General features: G+C 40.3%; 1 protein-coding gene and 1 long non-coding RNA gene across 3 annotated transcripts in view; one reads left to right on the top strand and one right to left on the bottom strand.

Annotated features, from left to right (window-relative positions):
• The window catches only part of AGBL4 (AGBL carboxypeptidase 4), a gene marked incomplete at both ends in the record, with an annotated part of 1,417,540 nt that overhangs the window by 850,532 nt on the left and 547,764 nt on the right, over positions 1 to 19,244 (bottom strand). The gene's annotated exons all lie outside the window — the stretch shown is intronic.
• LOC309957973 overlaps positions 17,155 to 19,244 on the top strand; it is a 624,415-nt gene continuing 622,325 nt past the window's right edge. The window contains exon 1 of the long non-coding RNA XR_014325996.1: positions 17,155 to 17,441. This is a non-coding gene — a long non-coding RNA (uncharacterized lncRNA). The remainder of the gene's footprint in view (positions 17,442 to 19,244) is intronic.

The following is a 19,244-nucleotide window of genomic DNA, read 5'->3' as shown; positions in this document are numbered from 1 at the left end:
AGGGAACTAACTAAATGTCAATGCTAAGATCTAAAAGGAAGTATCTGCTCTGGTGATCAGAACCTGCTCAGGTAAATGTGTTCAGGAGGAAATGCCTAGAGACATGCCCTTAGGCTGGTAGAGGGAGCCTGTATCGAGGTGCAAGCCATGCGACCAAAGGGCAGGAGTTAAGGGCTCTAAGCCAGTCTGGACATCTCTAGCATCCATCACTGTGTCCGGCACACATTTTGACCTCGGTGTGTGTTTTTTTAAATGAATAGTGCCATAGAATTTGTCAGTCACTAAGGTTAGGGACTTTCTGGAAAAGTATAATCATCACAATCCAGGTCCAGAGAATCAAGCATCTTAACTCAAGGGACTAACTTGAGCAAATTCAGCAAATTGCTCTTGTGTGATTTTTCTCCTTGAATTTAAATCTTGTATTTAGAATTGGTAATGGCTAAGAGATAACCCCTCTGAACCACTTAAGGCAGAGCATATTGTTACTGCTGGCCTTTATCTGGATAATCAAATAATAAAGTCAAACTGGCAACCAAAGGCGAGCTCCCAAGCTAACTCTAAAATACTTTCAATGTTATTTGTTCAGTAAACTGCAGAACATTAAATTTCTATATTAAGTAAATTACAGGGAAGAGCGCACTTTGCAAAATTAAAAAGTTCTTGGTTACTTGATCTATTATTCCACTGGGAAAGTTTCCAGAGTATGCCTTGTACAATTAGATAACTTTTTGCATGGATGGTGGGTGGTGGGGAAAGGGTTCGAAGGCTCAGCACATAGAGCACCAGGATTTCATCTGTAGTTCCATAGCTTATTTCTGGGCCCTGAGGCAGAAATCTTTGAGGACAAGCACCCAGTTCTGAGATGTATTCATGGCTTTAACCTTTTGCCTCACATTAGGAATATCATGAAATCAAGAGATGAAATATGTAAGACAAAGCTGGAAGGGCCCATCAAAATCATTTGGTCCCCAGGTTTCCACACTGGGCCTGGAGGGCCTTAGATTGTTTCCAGAGAATCTTTTTAAGGTTTACAATGCTTCAGAGCTCCTGTTGATCTATTTTACATGCTGGAATACTCTATAAAATTCCTATTGTAGAAAGAGTTCTCTAGCAAAAACAACCTTGAAAACCAATAATCTATACAGATATAGAGCAAAGGGCACTATTATTGACACAAGTCTGGCATGATTCCTTGGTTGTATATCTTCACTCCTTCACTTACTATGGAATCTCAGGCAAGCCACCAAAGAATTGTTTCATCTGTAAAATGGTGACAATATTATGGTAGATATTGGCTAGATATTGACCAATACCGTTTTCTCTTCCTGTGAAAGAGTACATATCTCAGCACACCTTGCAGGTAGTTTGTTCCAAGTGACAGTGTGGATGGAAGTTCCAAGAGATAAAGGAGTATGGATGGAAATAATGTATGCCACTTCCAGGCTTAGACTTAAAATCTCACATGTAGTCATTTATGTTTTCTTTTCCCCTTATACAGTGACCTTGAAGGCAATGGGTTGAGGACGACAGCATCGTAAAATTGAAGGGTCTTGGATCCCTGACTTATCTCTTGAAAAAGAACCACCCATTGGAACTTTCTGACTCAGATTACCTTGTGATGTTTATGAGAACTAAACCTTTATTGTGTTAAACTACTGGAATATGGGGCTAGTATTCAATATTACTTATGCTGACTATCTACCCTCAAAATCTGGAGAAAGTTTACATAAAATATATTCAAAAGCAGAATAATGTATGTCATGTAAAAGATATTCAACAAATCTTAACTGAAACTTTATTAGAAACTAAGCTAATGCTCTTCCTACTAACACTCAATCTGCATTCCTTGACCTTGGACAAGTCCATCTCCTCTCTGGGTTGCAGTTCTTCTGTCTGTTACATAAAGAGTTTGTGCATTAATTCAAAAAATATTTATTGAGTATCCGCTATGTTCCATGTAGTCCTATTCTAGATTTTGAGTATACGATTTGACTAAGATAAACAAGGTACTGCTTTCATGAAGCTTGTATTCAAGTGAGGGGAAAAAATAAACAAAAAATAAAACATATATTCAAGAAAATATAACAGTAATAAGTGTTATACAAAAAATTAAAATAAGATGATATAATGAAACAGAGTGACTGGGTAGCTACTTTCGACTGGGTGGTCAGGGAAGACTTCCCTGAGAAAGTAATATTTAAGCAGAAACCAGGATAACAAGAAGGAACCTTGATTGCAGGGCAACAGTCTTCTGGGTAAAAGTACAGCAAGGGCAAAGGACCTAAGGCAGTGAAGATTTTAGCTGGCCTACCCTTACTGAAAGGCCTAAAATTTTTTTTCACTGAGGCACAAACTTACTGTCAGTGGTTCTGAAGATAGAAAGGAATTTGAAGATTTTCTGCTTCAACTTCCCTTACCTACTTCCTTCCAGTAAGGTTGAGCTTTGGAGTCTCAATTTACTAACTTAAAAAAGCTACTTAACTAATAAGGCTGAGTTTCTTCATCTGTAATATGGGGATAATATACATATACCATATAGGATTGTGAGATAATACATGCAGCATGACTGGGACAGTGCCTTTCACCTAGCAATGCCCAATAGCTGAAAGAGGAAGAGGAGATGTTGCTAAGGTTATAAAGGTGATGTAGTATGCAGCTGCATGGAAGCCAAACTTATGTGTTCTGAGTCTTAACTCTAGATCAGAAAAAGCACTTAGAAAACAGCATAATCTAGAAATTGTTTTCCAGCTTGGTCAAGGAATCATTTATAACTTTTTCTCTAGAATAAACAATGCATTAGCAAGAATTTGTTGAGAATTTGTTGAGAATAGACATTTACTATTATTCATGTCACTTAGCCCACCCTGCTATATGACCCTGCATGTAATTTAGTTAGCCCTTACCTCAGTGTCTGATTCTTTAGGTATCTTTAGTCTCATCTCCACATTCAGTTTGGAAATCTTTCCAGATCAGGAACAAAGACCAGCGAGGAAGGGATTGTTGACTTCAGCCAAATCATCTCATCTCTCCTTTAGCCAGATCTCTTTTCCTGCTTTCTTGGGTCCCCGTTCGATCCATACAATACCCTCCCAACACATGAGGTAGATGAGATACATACCATTATCTCTGTGTGACAGATGAGAAAGTACAACAGGATGGGCAGAGTGGGGACTAAAACTCAGGTCTTTCAACTCCATGCTACCTCTAGATCTAAAGTATTTTGAAGGAATGATTGTAGTGCCTTCTTAATATATTTTCCATTTATTTAGGTTTCCCAAATAGGCATCAGGATCTGTATGGTGTAACATTTCAGCTATTGTGAAACTTTTTTTATTTTATTTTTATTTTTTATTATTATTATTTTTTGCGGTACACGGGTCTCTCACTGTTGTGGCCTCTCCAGTTGTGGAGCACAGGCTCCAGGCACGCAGGCTCCGGACGTGCAGGCTCAGGGGCCATGGCTCACGGGCCCAGCCACTCTGCGGCATGTGGGATCTTCCCGGACCGGGGCATGAACCCGTGTACCCTGCATTGGCAGGCGGACTCTCAACCACTGTGCCACCAGGGAAGCCCCTATTGTGAAACTTTTGACCTCCTGCCTTCACGCTATAGTCAGCAGTTAGTGCCTCCCTTATCTATATTTCTGGGAATTTAGAACTGCTGCATATAAGTATTGATATTAGCCTTTATAACAACTCTGATCATATTCTGTTGAAAGTATCTGTTTTCGTAGCTGTCTCCTCACCAGACCATGAGTTCCATTGCTCTATTCAAAATCTACTTCTGTGTTCTGCACATAGAAAGTACTGAATATGGGATTTTTAACAAGCTGCTCCCCTCTACCTGGTTCTTCTCCCCCCCCACTTATTATCCTCCTCCCCACATCACTCTCTCCTAATTAACTCCTCCTACCCATGTTTGAGACCTCAGCTCATATGTTTACCCTCTAAGGTTCCTTCACTGCAGCACATCTCTCCCTTTAAGACAGGACATGCCTCCTTATATACCTTTATGACAGCATGTATCTCTCCTTTATAACACTTTAACAGAGTTCATAATCCTAAATTTATTTGTATAATTGTTGGATAAATTTGTGTGTCCCTTCTAGACTGAGCTCATTGAGAACAGTGTTACGGGCTGAATTGTGTCCCTCTGAAATTCATATGTTGAAGTCCTAAGCCCCAGTACCTCAGAATATGACTGTATTTGGATATGGGGTCTTCAAAGAGGCAAATAGGATAAAATGAGGTCAAATGGATGAGTCCTAATCCAATATGGCTGCTATACTTACAAGAAGAGAAGATTAGGATACAGACATGTATGTGTATGGAGGAAAGACCATGTGAAGACAGGGGAAAAATGGCCATCTATAAACCAAGGAAAGAGGCCTCAGAAGAAATCCTGCCAACCCCTTGGTATCAGACTTCTAGCCTCCAGAACTGTGAGAAAATAAATTTCTGTTGTTTAAGCTGCCCAGTGTGTGATAGTTTGTTATGGCAGCCTTAGCAAACTAATACTAATGTGAACCATGTTTGTTTTTATTTACTGATATCTCCCCAGTATATGTCATTGTACTTGGCACATGGCAGCCCTTCAATGAGTATTTGTTAATAGATGGCTGAAATGTTTGTTTAATTGAATTTACTGAAAAAGGTGAGGCAGTTGTTTTTGTCTGTCTTCCTGTTTGACTCTTTTGTTCAGGACCACTGAAAGTATCACAGACACCTGAATTTTATAGTGAACAGTATAGTGGAGTGAAGTGGACAGTAGCTGAGAACAATGACCTAAGTCAATGCAACTTAGAACCCAGGTTCTGGAAACTTCAGCTTTCACCCAAGGTCTGATCCTGGTCTTTTCAACCTCTAGAAGATGGCTTCCAGGGCAAAATAACCTACTAACTTCATACCTCTTTTATAAATTCTAGCTTTTCCATTTATAGTAGAAAATAATAAAATATAGGGAATGTGATAATTTACAAGATCAAAACCATGGATACAATTTTATTTAATAATTAAGCTGACTATTCTAAAGCTGATTTACAGAAAATCACATCCCAATTATTTTAAGTGGACATGAGATCGGTGAGGTCCCAATCTCTGTCCACATCCAGATCCCCGGAATCTCAGTTGAGCTCTAGTAAGGAAAGGTCTCACACCTGATGCTGCTTTTTGATACTGTGTACAATCGTTCCCTCTTATACATAGAAGTCATGAGTAATGGATAGGAAGGATACTGGCTTGGGAATCAGTAAACTTTGGTTCCAGTCCCAGTTTCTGCCACTAACTTGCTATGGGATTCTAGCCAAATTATTTCTTCTATCTGAAGCTCAGTCTTCTCATTTGTAAAATGAGGTGTTTACACCTGATAGCCTCTAAGATATCTTATATCTCTTGACATCCTATGCTATCACGAATCATACCCAAATTCCTAAGTAGAGCATTTGAATTTCTTCAATAAAAGGCTTGTCTTCCCTGCACTCATTTTTAATCCCTAACTCCATCTCCTCTGTACTTGCTGCCTGCATATTTTTGCATGAAATGTAGTTTCCCTAATTATCCATCCACTGATACACTACTTCTCTTTTCAGATTCAGCTTAAACCATACCCATTCCAGGATGTCTTCTTGCCTTCCCCACTCTACACTCCAACAGAATGTTTCTTGCACCTCTGCTGAGTGGTCAGTTCACTCAGTTGGGAAATAGTTATTTGTTTCCATGTCTAACTTGCCTTCTAAATCAAACTCCCAGAGTCTGGGGACTAACACAATGCCTGACATGCTGAAGACACCTCATCAAGTTACTAGTTTAAACGAAGCCTCCTCTTTCTTAAAAGTGTTTGTCCATATGAATTTAGGCATTTTCTTTGCAAAAAGGCAGCAGTAGAATGAGCCTTAGGGAAGAGGAGAAACAGCCTCAGCTGTGGCTGTCCCTGATGGTGACAGCTTGACCTGCACAGGGGCCCTGAAGAAGATAATGTCAGCTCCAGGCAGTTTTAAAGGCCTTCCTTCTAGTCTGCCAGGAGGCCCAACAGTCAGAGGTCTGGAAACCACAGGTCTGATGGTAGTGGCCAGAGGCAGGAGAAACCAGACTCTGGAGACATTGGCTTGATCTAGGGCTGCTGGCAGTGACACCCATAGCACTGGAGCAGAGGAAAAATGAAGGAAGATAAAATAGCATTAAAGAGTTATTATTATTGAATGCCTACCACACATCAAGAAAAAGCTAAACACTTTAGATGTGTTATTCTTAACCCTCATAATTTATCAATAGGACCTATATATTGCTCCTATTTTATAGATGGGGCTCAGGAAGGTTAATAAACTTAACAGACGTCATACAGTAGGAGTAGATGGAGCTGGGATCCAAACCCAGGTAAGGCTGGTCTTTTCTCTATAACACTGCCTTTGTTTTCAGGATCGTGCAATTCTCCCATCCCAACTTCAACTTCCTCCCCTCATCTAGGCGACTGTGTTCCATTTCTAAAGGGTTTGCACTCATACTCATTTAAGTGTTATCTCTTTATAGAATGTTTTCACTTTAATCATGGTCTATTAAAGATAGAAAAGTTTTCAAGACCCAAAGGACTTAATCTCACATGCTGGAAGAAGTGGCACAGGGTTGTAACACAAAGAACAATCACCTCTGACTCATGAGGTGTGAGTTCTAGTCCCAGCTCTGAGGTTAATCTGCTGTGTTCCCTTCCACAATTCATTTTCCCTGTTAGAGTCTCAGTTTCTTCATCAATAAAATGACAGCATAGGACTATGTGATCTCTAAGAGCTCTTCTAGCTCTGGCATGTTAGGGCATTTAATCAAACAGGCTTTTGTAGGTTCCTGAACGGGAATAAAGATGTTAAATATGACCTTGTTTCTATAAACTTGTTAAATATGGCCCATTCCTAAATTGGGACTGGCTTCCACAAAGACAGGGCAGAAGGCAATGAATGGGTAATTACAATGAGTATAATTAATAATCATACAATTATCACTCACTCTGTGCCATGCTTCTTTCACAGCACAAGGAGAACTGCATCCTGGGAGATGGTGGATGAGAAAAAGATCCAGTGATCAATGATCAGTTCTCATCTTACTCAGTCTCTAAAGAGCATTTGACACAGTTGATTATTCCTGCCTTTGTTGAAGGCTGTTTTCCTTGGCTTCATGTCATCATACTTTCCAGCTTTCCTCCTAGATCACTTGTCACTTTCTCAGTTATATCTATTGGTTCCTCTTTGTCTTCCAGACTTCTAATGCTGGAAAACCCCTAGAGTCCTTCTCTCATCCCTCTTTATTCTCTATCCACACTTGCTCCCTAGGTGAGCATCCATTCACTTTAATTTAAATATTACCTCTATGCTAATGATTCCTTAATTATATTCTAAGCCCTAACTTTCCCTCTGAGCTCCAGATACTTCTACATTTTGTCTTGGATGCCTAATAGGTATCCCAAATTTATCATGTATAAATTTGAACTTATGATCCCAACCTTCCACCTCTATTCTTCCTCAGTATTATTAGTAATGGAAACACCATTTACCAAAATGCTTACTTAGCAAAGCCAAAACCAAGGTATCATCTTTGACTGCTCTTTCCTTCACCCATTACATTTAATTTATCAGCAAGTTCTCTTGACTTCCCCCAACATCTCTCCATCTCCACTAATATAACCTCCGTCCAAGTCACCATCACCTGGACTGAGGCAGGAGCCTAATTGCTCTCCCTGATTCCATATGTGCTGTCAATTAGAAATGTGTATCAGATCATGTCGTTCCCTTGCTCATTGGCTTCTCATCAGACACACACTAAAATTTAAACTCCTTACTATGGCCTACAAGGTTCTATGTGACCTGACCCCTACCTATCTCTCTGATTTCATATTCTGTTCTCTAACTTAGTCTACTTCAGCACAACAGCCTTCTTGCTATCTTTCAAGCACATCAAGTTTGTTCCTGCCCTAAGGTTTTTGTATGTGCTGTTCTCTTTGCATGGAACACACTTTCCACAGATCTTTACATGTTGCCCTCTTCATTTTAATTCAGTTAAAATTCAGTTAAAATAATTCTCTATGAAAAGTTCACCTCCTCAGAGAGCAAAAGAACAATAAGCATGTCATTTCAAAATGAAGCAGGTATCAATTGGTGACTAACTCCCTTTCCCAGAGAGTTCAACATGAAAGGATAGTTCTCTCCCAAGTACCCTCCCCTCAAACAGCCAGTCCTTTCTGAGGGAAAAGTTCTCACCACAGTGAAGAAATAGGGTCACTGAAGAACATGTCTGTCTGGGTGTTAAGGACTGATGGCTGTGTCCCCCCACAAATTCCTATGTTGAAATCCTAACTCCCAATGTAATTATATTAATGTGAGGCAGGAGATAGATATGGGCTCCAGGCTAGGCATTTACAACTAGCCTCCTGTATACATTTCCTGAGGAAGGAGGCAGATGGGCTCTAGGCTAGATATTTACAATCAGCCTCCTGTCTGCACTTCAAGATAGAAATAACAGCAGGAACAGAGTAAATAGGTGGACTTTGTTTCCTGTGGACACTTTAAGATAACAGTCATGGCAGGGACAGAGAGGGGCTAGACCCTGTTTGAGTAAAGATCAAGAGGTCACATATTTCCCATCCTTGGGGCAAGGGAGACCTCCCTGACTGTACATGTGCAGAAAGGCTCCTTGGGGGTCAAAAAGGAGGAGGCACCACCCCATAATATGTGACGCCGAGGCCTCTGGGCTGGAATCCATCTTGGAAAAAAAGTTGTACAAGCATGTTGGGGAGTGGTCCTAGGGCATGTCAGGTGTGGAAAAAGAAACCAGATAATTGGCAAAAGGTAAACAAAGACCTGGAAGAACTGCCCTATATAAATGATTTAACTGCCTCTTTACTGTACTCTTCCTCATTAGAGAGGACGCCCACACCTTTCTCCCCATGTGTATATCTCTGCCTTGCTTCTCTCTTAACTAAACAAACTGTTTCTCTGTGTACTCTCCCACTTGTTGTGCTATGTCTCTAATAAATTTTATACCTGGTTTTACAGTTTTTGACTTCTTGAGAAATGCATTTTTCAATGGGGGCAAGGGCCAGGTGTATTTTGCTTTGAGTCTCTAGCCCCTGGTGGACTAGAGGCTAGGATTCCTGGTTTTTATCCAGGCTACCCAAGTTCAATCCTGGGCAGGGAACTAATATCTCTCACTGCTGTCTCTCTGAGATCATTAGGAGGTGGGATCTTTGGGAGGTGATGAGGTCACGAGGGTAGAGCCCTCCTGAATGGTATTAGTGCCCTTTTAAAGGAGACTTCAGAATACTCTCACCCTCTTTCCACCATCTGAGGACACAGTAAGAAGACAGCAGTCTGTAAACTAGGAAGTGGTCTCTCTCTAGACACCAAATCTGCCAGTATCTTGATCTTAGACTTCCCATCCTCCAGGACTGTAAGAAATAAATGTGTTTTATGTTTGTTTGTTTGTTTGTTTAAGCCACCTGGTCTATGGTTATAGCAGCCAAAATTTTGTTATAGCAGCCCCAAATGACTAAGATATCAGGTATACTTCTTAAACTTTTGGAGGTATAACACAATTGTCTCATTTTATTCTTCTATAAAAGAGCACATGAGAACAGACTTTATGAGTCAACCACAAGAAGTCTTCCAAAGTTCTCCCTCAGAAATTAGGGTGCTGGAGGGTGGGGAGAACACATTTTGTATCACTGTATTTCATAAAACTAAGACTTACCTATTGTTTCATTCAAATTTCTCCCCAACTTTTCATGGCTTTCTTTCCTAAAGAGGAGAAAACCTGCTTCCTAACTACTGCTTTGAATGGATATTCTGATAAACCATGACATCTCTACATGCCTCCAAATGTTCCAAGACACCATTAATCTAATAAACTAGATGCCCAGAAAACAACTGACTGATTAGCTAGGCTGATTTGTAGATGTGTTTTCTAAAGCATATGAGTGTTATTTTCAGGAAAGCAAATGGCTCTCCTATCATCTTACATTTTTCAAATACTCCCTCTTCACTAATTCAAAATGTTGAAAAATAAGGCACTATCAGCACAGCAACAAATGCCAAGAGTTCCTTTTATGGTTTTATTTTCATTTGCATGGCAAATGTAAATTCTGAGCAAAGTGACCTTGGTTATAAAAAATAAGAAGGCAGCATCAGGATTGATGGGCCCCACTATTAGTATTTCATTCTGACAGGCAGGAAAGAAGTATGTTGATCCTGAAGGTTTGTTGAGATGTGATCCTGAATGCAGGCCAAATGGGAAATACCTTCCTAGGGAGAGTAATTTCCACCTAAACAATGAGAACTTTGTTGATACCTGGCAGCTACCTAAAGAGAATAACTACTTTCTGACAAGATCCTTTAAACTCAAACCATGACAATGAACTTCATCTGGTTGACCTCAAAGCCATATGCCCACTAGACTTTCACCTTACATCAAAAAATCAGTGGCTCTGGCATGGAATGATGAACAGCAAGTTCAGCAATAAATGTTATAGAGACTGCTGACCACAGCACACGACCAGGTCAGGATGACTAAGCACAAGAACCAAGTTACAAAATGTGGAGATGTCACCTTTGTCCTAATGGCACATAAAGTTAATTGGGGGAAAAGTTAGGGCCAGGCCCATACAAAAGTGGCTTATAAAGGAGACAAGTTGTCCTTTGTTAACTCTCAGGGTGTTTCTCTCCCCGCTGCCTCTCTGTGCTCTCCTGCAGATGCTAACAGTTGTACTCATCTTAGTCTCAGGTGATAGTCAACAGCTTCACATGGAGACTGCTCCTTGATGGTAAGCCATTGATGGCAGCATGTCAGGACCCTGTTTCCTTAGTCCCTGCATGTATTGAAGATGCAACCCAAACCCAGACTCAGGCTCTGTACTTGGGGGAACCAGACCAAGTAGTAAGCCCCACCCTAAGAGTGGGATTGCAGAGGGGGCTGGAGTGGACTCTGTTGTCCTAAACATATTCTGTGAGAAATAGCATACCCCAGAAAAACATAGGTATTAGATTCAGAATATTCTCTCTCTATTACATGTTTTCTATATGCCAAGCTTTGTGAATTTATCCTCTCAGTTACCCTCTAAGGCAGACACTATAATCCTCACTTGACTAATGAAGAAAGAAGGCTTACAAAGGTAAGGGATTTGTTCCACGGTCACAGAGCCAACAGATGGCTAACCACTTCAAGTCTCAGTCTCCTTCTCAGTAACAGGAGATACTAACTTCCTTAGAGTGTTGTAAGGAATAATGAGAAATAGTGCTTGGCACACAGTAGAACTCCTGTTTATCTGTGCAAATTCATATTGGTATCTTGGTAACTTCCTACATCTCAGTCGTACAGAACTACACTCAGCTGTCTTCCTTCTGACTTGGGAAGCTTCCTCCACTTCATTCCTTGTTCAAGTTATACACATCCTATAGGTTCCATGTCCATTTATTTCCAGACTCATCTCTCTTCACAATCTTCCCTATTCCTCATTGTCTACTCCACCACAATCGGCACTCTACCTATTCTAAAAGTGATGACCAACCCCTGCTTGAATACTTTTACTGACAAGGAGTCATTTTCCCATGAAACAGTTCATATGATCTTTGATTAGCACTGTATATTTTAAAAAATTATTATGTAAACATAAATAAGAACTGGCACAAAAATTTAGTTATAAGGGTGTCACCATTTGCAATTAGAAACTTCAGTGTGTGACCATAGGAAATTATTATATAAATTATGAAGCATCTTTAAAATGGAAAAAAAATAAAGCCCTTAAAAGTGATATAGATCAACACTTTTTTTTTCTTTATTGGAGTATAATTGCTTTACAATGGTGTGTTAGCTTCTGCTTTATAACAAAGTGAATCAGTTATACATATGTTCCCATATTTCTTCCCTCCTGGGTCTCCCTCCCTCCCATCCTCCCTCTCCCACCATTCTAGGTGGTCACAAAGCACCGAGCTGATCTCCCTGTGCTATGCGGCTGCTTCCCCCTGGCTATTTTACGTTTGGTAGTGTATATATGTCCATGCCATGCTCTCACTTTGTCACAGCTTACCCTTCCCCCTCCCCGTATCCTCAAGTCCATTCTCTAGTAGGTCTGTGTCTTTATTCCTGTCTTACCCCTAGGTTCTTCATGACATTTTTTTCCCCTTAGATTCCATATATATGTGTTAGCATACGGTATTTCTCTTTCTCTTTCTGACTTACTTCACTCTGTATGAAGGTTCTAGGTCTATCCAGCTCATTACAAATAGCTCAATTTCGTTTCTTTTTATGGCTGAGTAATATTCCATTGTATATATGTGCCACATCTTCTTTATCCATTCATCCGATGATGGACCCTTAGGTTGTTTCCATCTCCGGGCTATTGTAAATAGAGCTGCAATGAACATTTCGGTAGAATTTTTTGAATTATGGTTTTCTCAGGGTATATGCCCAGTAGTGGGATTGCTGGGTCATATGGTAGTTCTATTTGTAGTTTTTTAAGGAACCTCCATACTGTTCTCCATAGTGGCTGTACCAATTCACATTCCCACCAGCAGTGCAAGAGTGCTCCCATTTCTCCACACCCTCTCCAGCATTTATTGTTTCTAGATTTTTTAATGATGGCCATTCTGACTGGTGTGAGATGATATCTCATTGTAGTTTTTATTTGCATTTCTCTAATGATTAATGATGTTGAGCATTCTTTCATGTGTTTGTTGGCAGTCTGTATATCTTGTTTGGAGAAATGTCTATTTAGGTCTTCTGCCCATTTTTGGATTGGGTTGTTTGTTTTTTTGTTATTGAGCTGCATGAGCTGCTTATAAATTTTGGAGATTAATCCTTTGTCAGTTGCTTCATTTGCAAATATTTTCTCCCATTCTGAGGGTTGTCTTTTGGTCTTATTTATGGTTTCCTTTGCTGTGCAAAAGCTTTTAAGTTTCATTAGATGACATATGTTATTTTTTGTGTTTATTTCCATTTCTCTAGGAGGTGGGTCCAAAAGGATCTTGCTGTGATTTATGTCACAGAGAATTCTGCCTATGTTTTCCTCTAAGAGTTTGATAGTTTCTGGCCTTACATTTAGGTCTTTAATCCATTTTGAGCTTATTTTTGTGTATGGTGTTAGGGAGTGATCTAATCTCATTCTTTTACATGTAGCTGCCCAGTTTTCCCAGCACCACTTATTGAAGAGGCTGTCCTTTCTCTACTGAACATTCCTGCCTCCTTTATCAAAGATAAGGGGACCATATGAGCGTGGGTTTATCTCTGGGCTTTCTATCCTGTTCCATGGATCTATATTTCTGTTTTTGTGCCAGTATGATACTGTCTTGATTACTGTAGCTTTGTAGTATAGTCTGAAATCAGGGAGCCTGATTCCTCCAGCTCCAGTTTTCGTTCTCAAGATTGCTTTGGCTATTCAGGGTCTTTTGTGTTTCATTACAAATTGTGAAATTTTTTGTTCTAGTTCTGTGAAAAATGCCAGTGGTAGTTTGATAGGGATTGCATTGAATCTGTAGATTGCTTCGGGTAGTAGAGTCATTTTCACAATGTTGATTCTTCCAATACAAGAACATGGTATATCTCTCCATCTATTTGTATCATCCTTAATTTCTTTCATCAGTGTCTTACAGTTTTCTGCATAGAAGTCTCTTGTCTCCTTAGGTAGGTTTATTCCTAGATATTTTATTGTTTTTGTTGCAGTGGTAAAGGGGAGTGTTTTCTTGATTTCACTTTCAGATTTTTCATCATTAGTGTATAGGAATGCCAGAGATTTCTGTGCATTAATTTTGAATCCCGCTACTTTATCAAATTCATTGATTAGCTCTAGTAGTTTTCTGGTAGCATCTTTAGGATTCTCTATGTATAGTATCATGTCATCTGCAAACAGTGACAGCTTTACTTCTTCTTTTCTGATTTGGATTCCTTTTATTTCCTTTTCTTCTCTGATTGCTGTGGCTAAAACTTCCAAAACTATGTTGAATAAGAGTGGGGAGATTGGGCCACCTCTTCTTGTTCCTGATCTTAGTGGGAATGGTTTCTATTTTTCACCATTGAGGACGATGTTGGCTGTGGGTTTGTCATATATGGCCTTTATTATGTTGAGGAAAGTTCCCTCTATGCCTACTTTCTGTAGGGTGTTTGTCATAAATTGGTGTTGAATTTTGTCAAAAGGTTTCTCTGCATCTATTGAGATGAGCATATGGTTTTTCGCCTTCAATTTGTTAATATGGTGTATCACATTGATTGATTTGTGTATATTGAAGAATCCTTGCATTCCTGGAATAAACCCCACTTGATCATGGTGTATGATCCTTTTAATGTGCTGTTGGAATCTGTTTGCTAGTATTTTGTTGAGGATTTTTGCATCTATGTTCATCAGTGGTATTGGCTTGTAGTTTTCTTCCTTTGTGACATCCTTGTTTGGTTTTGGTATCAGGGTGATGGTGGCCTCATAGAATGAGTTTGGGAGTGTTCCTCCCTCTGCTGTATTTTGGAAGAGTTTGAGAAAGATAGGTGTTAGCTCTTCTCTAAATGTTTGATAGAATTCACCTGTGAATCCATCTTGTCCTGGGCTTTTGTTTGTTGGAAGATTTTTAATCACAGTGTCAATTTCAGTGCTGTGATTTTTTTGTTCATATTTTCTATTTCTTCCTGGTTCAGTCTCCACAGGTTGTGCATTTCTAAGAATTTGTCCATTTCTTCCAGGTTGTCCGTTTTATGGAATAGAGTTGCTTGTAGTAATCTATCATGATCTTTTGTATTTCTGCAGTTTCAGTTGTTACTTCTTTTTCATTTCTAATTCTATTGATTTGAGTCTTCTCCCTTTTTTTCTTGATGAGTCTGGCTAATGGTGTATCAATTTTGTTTATCTTCTCAAGGAACCAGCTTTTAGTTTTATTGATCTTTGCTATCGTTTCCTTCATTTCTTTTTCATTTATTTCTGATCTGATCTTTATGATTTCTTTCCTTCTGCTAACTTTGGGCTTTTTTTGTTCTTCTTTCTCTAATTGCTTGAGGTGCAAGGTTAGGTTGTTATTCGAGATGTTTCCTGGTTTCTTAAGGTAGGATTTTATTGTTATAATCTTCCCTCTTAGAACTGCTTTTGCTGCATCCCATATGTTTTGGGTCGTTGTGTCTCCTTTGTCAATTGTTTCTAGGTTTTTCTTATTTCCTCTTTGATTTCTTCAGTGATCACTTCGTTATTAAGTAGTGTATTGTTTAGCCTCCATGTGTTTGTATTTTTTACAGATCTTGTCCTGTAATTGATATCTAGTCTCATAGCATTGTGGTCGGAAAAGATACTTGATACAATTTCAATTTTCTTAAATGTACCAAGGCTTGATTTGTGACCCAGGATATGATCTATCCACAGAATGTTCCATGAGCACTTGAGAAAAATGTGTATTCTGTTGATTTTGGATGGAATGTCCTATACATATCAATTAAGTCCATCTTGTTTAATGTATCATTTAAATATTGTGTTTCTTTATTTATTTTCATTTTGGATGATCCGTCCATTGGTGAAAGCGGGGTGTTAAAGTCCCCTACTATGAATGTGTTACTGTTGATTTCCCCTTTTATGGCTGTTAGTATTTGCCTTATGTATTGAGGTGCTCCTATGTCGATTGCATAAATATTTACAATTGTTAAATCTTCTTCTTGGATTGATCCCTTGATCATTATGTAGTGTCCTTCTTTGTCCCCTGTAATATTCTTTATATTAAAGTCTATTTTGTCTGACATGAGAATTGCTACTCCAGCTTTCTTTTGGTTTCCATTTGCATGGAGTATCTTTTTCCATCCTCTCACTTTCAGTCTGTATGTGTCTCTAGGTCTGAAGTGGGTCTCTTGTAGACAGCATATATATGGATCCTGTTTTTGTATCCATTCAGCCAATCTGTGTCTTTTGGTGGGAGCATTTAATCCATTTACATTTAAGGTAATTATCGATATGTATGTTCCTATTCCCATTTTCTTAATTGTTTTGGGTTTGTTATTGTAGGTCTTTTCCTTGTCTTGTGTTTCTTGCCTAGAGAAAATCCTTTTGCATTTGTTGTAAAGCTGGCTTGGTGGTGCTGAACTCTCTCAGCTTTTGCTTGTCTGTAAAGGTTTTAATTTCTCCATCAAATCTGAATGATCTCATTACTCTACTCCTTGCTGGGTAATCTTGGTTGCAGGTTTTTCTCCTTCATCACTTTAAATATGTCCTGCCAGTTCCTTCTGGCTTGCAGAGTTTCTGCTGAAAGATCAGCTGTTAACCTTATGGGGATTCCCTTGTGTGTTATTTGTTGTTTTTCCCTTGCTGCTTTTAATATGTTTTCTTTGTATTTAATTTTTGACAGTTTGATTAATATGTGTCTAGGCGTGTTTCTCCTTGGATTTATCCTATATGGGACTCTCTGTGTTTCCTGGACTTGATTAACTATTTCCTTTCCGATATTAGGGGAGTTTTCAACTATAATCTCTTCAAATATTTTCTCAGTCCATTTCTTTTTCTCTTCTTCTTCTGGAACCCCTATAATTCGAATGATGGTGCATTTAATGTTGTCCCAGAGGTGTCTGAGACTGTCCTCAGTTCTTTTCATTCTTTTTTCTTTATTCTGCTCTGCAGTTGTTATATCCACTATTTTATCTTCCAGGTCACTTATCCGTTCTTCTGCCTCAGTTATTCTGCTAATGATCCCTTCTAGAGTATTTTTAATATCATTTATTGTGTTGTTCATCATTGCTTGTTTCATCTTTAGTTCTTCTAGGTCCTTGTTAAATGTTTCTTGCATTTTGTCTATTCTATTTCCAAGATTTTGGATCATCTTTACTATCATTATTCTGAATTCTTTTTCATGTAGACTGCCTATTTCCTCTTCATTTGTTAGGTCTGGTGGGTTTTTATCTTGCTCCTTCTTCTAATGTGTGTTTTTCTGTCTTCTCATTTTGCTTATCTTACTGTGTTTGGGGTCTCCTTTTTGCAGGACGCAGGTTCTTAGTTCCCATTGTTTTTGGTGTCTGTCCCCAGTGGCTAAGGTTGGTTCAGTGGGTTGTGTAGGCTTCCTGGTAGAGGGGACTGGTGCCTGTGTTCCAGTGGATGAGGCTGGATCTTGTCTTTCTGGTGGGCAGGTCCACGTCTGGTGATGTGTTTTGGGGTGTCTGTGAACTTATTATGATTTTAGGCAGCCTCTCTGCTAATGGATGGTGTTGTGTTCCTGTCTTGCTAGTTGTTTGGCATAGGGTGTCCAGCACTGTAGCTTGCTGGTCGTTGAGTGAAGCTGGGTGTTGGTGTTGAGATGGAGATCTCTGGGAGATTTTCGCCATTTGATATTACATGGAGCTGGGAGGTGTCTTGTGGACCAGTGTCCTGAAGTTGGCTCTCCCTCCTCAGAGGCACAGCACTGACTCCTGGCTGCAGCACCAAGAGACTTTCATCCGCATGGCTCAGAATAAAAGGGAGAAAAAGTAGAAAGGAAGAAAGAAAGAAAGAGGATAAAAGAAAATAAAGTTAGGTAAAATGAAATAAAGTTATTAAAATAAAAAAATAATTATTAAGAAAAATGTTTATAAAAAAGTAAAAAAAAAAAATAACAATGGACAGATAAAACCCTAGGACAAATGGTGAAAGCAAAGCTATACAGACAAAATCTCACACAGAAGCATACACATACACACAAAAAGAGGAAAAGGGGAAAAAATAACATATGTTGCTCTCGAAGTCCACCTCCTCAATTTGGGATGATTCATTGTCTATTCATGTATTCCACAGATGCAGGGTACATCAAGTTGATTGTGGAGCTTTAATCTGCTGCTCCTGAAGCTGCTGGAAGAGATTTTCCTTTCTGTTCTTTGTTCATACTGCTCTCAGGGTTCAGCTTTGGATTTGGGCCCGCCTCTGCGTGTAGGTCACCCGAGGGCGTCTGTTCTTTGCTCAGACAGGACGGGGTTAAAGGAGCCGCTGATTCGGGGGCTCCGGCTCACTCAGACCGGGGGTAGGGAGGGGTAAGGAGTGCAGGGTGAGCCTGCAGCGGCAGAGGCCGGTGTGACGTTGCACCAGCCTGAGGCACGCCGTGCGTTCTCCCAGGAAAGTTGTCCCTGGTTCACGGGACCCTGGCAGTGGCGGGCTGCGCAGGCTCCCTGGAAGGGAGGTGTGGATAGTGACCTGTGCTTGCACACAGGCTTCTTGGTGGCGGCAGCAACAGCCTTAGCATCTCATGCCCATCTCTGAGGTCCGCGCTGTTAGCCGCGGCTCGCGCCCGTCTCTGGAGCTTCTTTAAGCAGTGCTCTTAATCCCCTCTCCTCACGCACCAGGAAACAAAGAGGGAAGAAAAAGTCTCTTGCCTCTTTGGCAGGTCCAGACTTTTTCCCGGACTCCCTTCGGCTAGCCGTGGTGCACTAACCCCTTCAGGCTGTGTTCACCCCGACAACCCCTGTCCTCTCCTTGCCCTCCGACCAAAGCCCGGGCCTCAGCTCCCAGACCCGCCCGCCCCGGTGGGTGAGGAGACAAGCCTCTCGGGCTGGTAAGTGCTGGTTGGCGCGGACCCTCTGTGCGGAAATCTCTCCGCTTTGCCCCCCGCACCCCTGTGGCTGCACTCTCCTCCGCGGCTCCGAAGCTTCCTCCCTCCGCCACCCGCAGTCTCCGCCCGCGAAGGGGCTTCCTAGTGTGTGGATACCTTTCCTCCTTCATGGCTCCCTTCCACTGGTGCAGGTTCCGTCCCTATTCTTTTGTCTCTGTTTATTCTTTTGTCTTTTCCCCTACACAGGTACGTGGGGAGTTTCTTGCCTTTTGGGAGGTCTGAGGTTTTCTTCCAGGAACTGGACTGCAGTCAGAAGATTGATGCATAAACAGAAGCTCTGGCACTTATTAGCTGTGAGATTACTGGCAAGTCTTAGTTACTTCATTTATAAAACAAAACAAAACAAATACTGTTTACCTCACAGGTCTAAAGTAATGATTAGACATAATAAAGTATGTAAGAGTTATTCATACAATCACTGGCATGTGATGCATGTTTAGTAAATGGTTTCCAAAAAGGACATTAACTCAAAAATCAAAGCAAATAAGGCAAAAAACAAAACACTGAAACTAAATGCCTACCCTGTGGCAGGAACTGGGCTTGATGTTAGGGACACAGAGATTAAATCATCTTTCCAGCCAATCAAAAGTTGTCCTCTTGTTCTTCCAGGGATCAATTTGCCTCCACTGCTAGCACTGAAGACACTGGGGACAAAAAGTCAGAGGCAAGGTTGACACTGTCTCTCCATGTT

Source organism: Leucopleurus acutus (assembly GCF_964270905.1).
Source record: "Leucopleurus acutus genome assembly, chromosome: 2".
NCBI lineage: Eukaryota > Metazoa > Chordata > Mammalia > Artiodactyla > Delphinidae > Leucopleurus > Leucopleurus acutus.
The sequence above is the reverse complement of the archived record's forward strand: the minus strand, read 5'-3'. Positions and strand labels throughout refer to the sequence as shown.